At 41.3% G+C, this 4223-nt stretch overlaps 2 non-coding genes across 2 annotated transcripts; both read right to left on the bottom strand.

The window, feature by feature from the left end:
* Positions 1 to 1271: 1271 nt before the first annotated feature.
* On the bottom strand, positions 1272 to 1465 carry LOC147057622 (U2 spliceosomal RNA). The gene has a single exon (XR_015065971.1). It is a non-coding gene; the product is annotated as a U2 spliceosomal RNA (small nuclear RNA).
* A 413-nt stretch (positions 1466 to 1878) lies between these two features.
* Positions 1879 to 1960, bottom strand: trnas-aga (transfer RNA serine (anticodon AGA)). The gene has a single exon. It is a non-coding gene; the product is annotated as a tRNA-Ser (tRNA).
* Positions 1961 to 4223: the final 2263 nt, after the last annotated feature.

The following is a 4223-nucleotide window of genomic DNA, read 5'->3' as shown; positions in this document are numbered from 1 at the left end:
GTCTTGATAGACAATGATGGTATTTATTTACATATTGAAACACAATATTTCACCTCCTTCAATGTTACACGTGAATGCACATACAGAGAGAAATTGTATTCATTTTGATCAGGCTACATGAAGCGAAATATAAAGGTGAATGTAACTCTCATTAATGGAATGAATGACTCCTTTTGACCAGCAGGAGGGTTTATGTGCCGCTCTCAAGAAATAAACCTGTTTGCAAACAGTTTGGTGGGAAAGCCTCAAATCCCAAGGTAGCCTCATGTGTCCATCACTATTCATTAGAGTTTGGTGTGTCACAGCACTGTAAACCTGGAATATGTTTTGAACAGTAAAATTGGGGAAGAGAGCGAACGCAGCCCCTCATAATTGGATTAAGTTCTTCAGATGCCCACATTTGGAGAGACCGTAAGGGTCAGTACAAACGTAGTGCAATTACAACGACTCGCGCGGATGGGGGGGTTGATCCATTTTTTTGCGCATGGTATCTTGCCTGTGGAGCGTGAGGTTTCCAAGTTGCCGGGCCCAACTCTTTACCGCGCACGCCATCTTCAGTCACGGGCTTAATTGCTACAAACGTGTGGCACAAATACACACTCAGTGGATGAAACAGGATTCCTAGAACTGTTTAAATAGTACCTTTCATCGTTACAAAACCAAAGCATTATAAATTAAGTGATACCCCCACGCCTTTGTTCACCTCTTTTTTCTTAGAGTCGCCATGTAGTGGTGATGGCAGCAACCATAATAAACCATAAAAAATGAAGTAAAATAATATATCTGCAAAAACATGCCCATCATGCATTGCCTCTTTTAACCTGAGAACACTAAAACTATGACTTTGTATTTATTGAAAATCTCCAACATTACTACTGAATATTTTTTTTTCTGAACAAGTTTTGAAAATGACATTTTCTTAAAACTTTGAGAATAAGAATTGTAATAAAAATTCCTGGAACAATGATATGAAAATCTCAGGCAAAGAAACATCCATCCATCCAGTTTCTGTACCGCTTTGTCCCCACGGGGGTCGCGGGCGTGCTGGAGCCTATCCCAGCCGTCATCGGGCAGTAGGCGGGGGACTTTTAGAAACACATTTAATTGCTGTATATTTTAGAACGGTTACGTAAATTCATGCTGCCTCTCAAGTTGAAACGTCTTACATTTAGATTGGACGCTATCAAGTCATAATTGACTGCTTACTCCTGTAAAGCGGACTTTGAATTTGTTTTTTTTTATATCATACAAACTATTGATTTGACCAGTAGAGGGGGTGCACCGTTCCTGTAGGTAATGCAATACCAGATCGATTCGTGTAGTGGATTGGGCAAGCCCCTATTACACCTCCCTATTCCAAAAATCTATTTAATATGTGGTCCCCATATAGGGGCCGTATCAGATATTAAACTGATAAGAACAGATACTACAGTTTTGCATGCTTCCCCTTGAAGAGTGCATAAATGTGTATTTTGCCCTGATATCCACACAGTGGCAGTCAGTGGATGTAAAACTAAGAGAGATCTCTGGAGAAGCTGTTGCTCCCTTGCACCCATGTCCATTCACTCAGCATCTGATAAACATATTGAGTAAGAACACAAAAGACACTCTCGACTGCAGCTGCCATTTTACAAAGGACCGAATCCTGGTTCCTTACAATAGAATATGGTCCAGAGAAAGTAACGTCAGTAAAATTCCAAGTTTGTTGTCGTGGCCGAGTGGTTGAGGAGATAGACTTGAAATCCATTGGGGTCTCCCCTCGCAGGTTTGAATCCTGCCGGGAACAGATGTCACTTGCTGTACACAGCTTTGGTTGTCACGTCGTCAAATTTCACCTACTATCTTTAACGTTATTGTCTTTCTATCCTAAAATGGAAGTGTTGTCGACAGGATTCAAACCTGTGCGGGGAAACCCCAATGGATTTCTAGTCCATCGCCTTAACCACTCGGCCACAACAACTTACTCATGTAGTTGCATGCTGCCATTTTATCAGGACGGAGGAAACCCGGGTTCCAGCACCTGGCCTGAGAAATTAACACCTGGACAAAATGTTGTCATGGCTCGTGGTTAAAACAACATCTGTCTTATGGAAGAGAACGTCGACGATGTTCACAACGGATTTCACTTGACTGATTTTTTCAACACATGTAAGTTCAGCTCATATTCAAAATGTCAAGAGCATGTTTCATTTTAACGCTACATCATTCTATGGCAGTACTGAGCCAAAATCAGCAGGATTTGAACCTGCACGGGGAGGCCCCAAGGGAATTCTAGGCCATCGCCTTAACCACTCGAAGAAGATATTGACTCTTCTTTTTATTTTTTAATAACTTCATAGGGTTTAAAACTGAAACAGAATAAGCCAATATTGGAAGAGGAAAAGTTTCATAAGTCTTCAAAGCATCTGCTGAAGATTTGTACATGATGTGACCGACTGTACTCACAACTGCTGTAAACTGTGTCGGGAGGTCGTCAGAGGCGGCACAGAAGAAGGTGTCCGACACCAGCGGGACTACCACTTACCGGGCTTCGAACCTTACTCTACAGAAAGTCATCCAAATGGCCGAGTCAGTTCATTTCAAAGAAGCCACCTTTACCTTCTGAATCCAATTCCTCACACGAGACATTGAGAAGAGATTCCACAGTTCCCTTTGGCACCTCTCCTGCAGACCCATCAGGACTTGTTCACTCTCAACCATCTCCTGCACCACGCCTTCCACCTTCGGAAGCAGATCCATGACGCGCTGACGACAAATGCCCGTCTTACTGCAAGAATTCAACGAGCAAAGAGCGTGTGACTCTACAGAAAGTTTGATGAGGGTCGATTCTTTTGGATCGTTTTTTTTCAGATATTTTAAAGCAAAATTTTCCTAAATTTGATCCTGCTCCAAAATATAGGCACACTCTCTGCAGGATGTGAAGACATGGTTAGGAACTATTAGGACTTCGTTAAGGACTGCAATGAAGGACGAAGGAAAGCAATTGCAGTATAGAAGATTACATTCGACTATTCATTACAGTACATTCACAGTTTTGTCAAATAGATGTTTTAGCAACTTCTTCTGCTCTGAAGTGGATGTAAGCGTACATCAGTAGCTGAGGTGTGTATAGAAGTCTCAAAGCGTCCTCTCATAGAACTGCACCGCTTGTACCACTAGACGCGAGATTTCCTGATCATCCCCTAAACACTGCTCTGGGTGCCAGATGGAAAGTTTCATTTCATGAAGACACAAAAAAGTTCTCAGAGGAGAAAAGATGCATGAAGAATCCAAACCTTTGGGTTTCTCTCTCAGCTTGCGCAGCATTCCCATGGCCTTTCCTTAACTAATAGAAAAACAGGTCAAGTTAACACTGCAGTTCTTAGTAACTGTTGTTGTTTTTTTAAAGTTTTTTTTAAGTTTATTTGTATAGCCCTAAACCACAAGCAGTCTCAAAGGGCTTCACATAGACAATCAATTGACAATTATTCTCAAAGCATCCCCTGATCTTGGGCTCCCAAAAGGGCAAGGAAAAACTCAAAAACCCCTACCAGGGGAAAAATGAGAAACCTTGAGAAGGGACCACAGATGGAAGGATCCCCCTTTCAGGATCACCAGGCTGCAATGGATGCAAAGAGGGCACATAAAATACATAATATGGAAATCAAAAAGTGGATGTCCAGGCCAAAGCGAAGAGCCGTCTGTTGGAATAATCTCGGGGGAAGCCTTGGCCTGCCAGACCAGGAGGCCTTATCTTTATGAGTTTACGACTCTCCTTGAAAACTAAATGCTTTCTATTTGGTTCAAGGAATGTCTTTTGATCCCCGTCAGCCTTATGTTTCCTTCCTGTCCTTATGTTACTTTTGTGTTTGTTTTGTAAGAGGCCTTCACTAACAATGAGCAGAGCTTCTTTGCATAGGCGAAATGTTCTTTGTCAGTTTAAAGGGACTTCATTCCTTTTAGTTAACTGTAGCTTTGATTCATAGATTGTAGATGATCAAAACTGGTTATATACAGTTTGAAGTAGTCACATTAAAGTTATCCCATATTTACTCAATGTTCGTTTAAGGAACTGTATACCAGTTACCTTACATTTACTTGATATGTGTTGAAATGTTTAAGTAGGGCTAGATATTATTATTATTATGTGTTGTGTTAGTTTACTAAGAAGATAAACTTAGCAAGGGTTTAGTTGCATTGTTCCACAGGTAAGCGACATTCAACGTGCTTCAAGTTATCTGATC

This window comes from Syngnathus leptorhynchus, chromosome 4 (genome assembly GCF_054491065.1).
Source record: "Syngnathus leptorhynchus isolate UIUO chromosome 4, UIUO_Slep, whole genome shotgun sequence".
Lineage (NCBI taxonomy): Eukaryota > Metazoa > Chordata > Actinopteri > Syngnathiformes > Syngnathidae > Syngnathus > Syngnathus leptorhynchus.
Note: the sequence above shows the minus strand (reverse complement) of the source record. Positions and strands in the feature narration are given on the sequence as shown.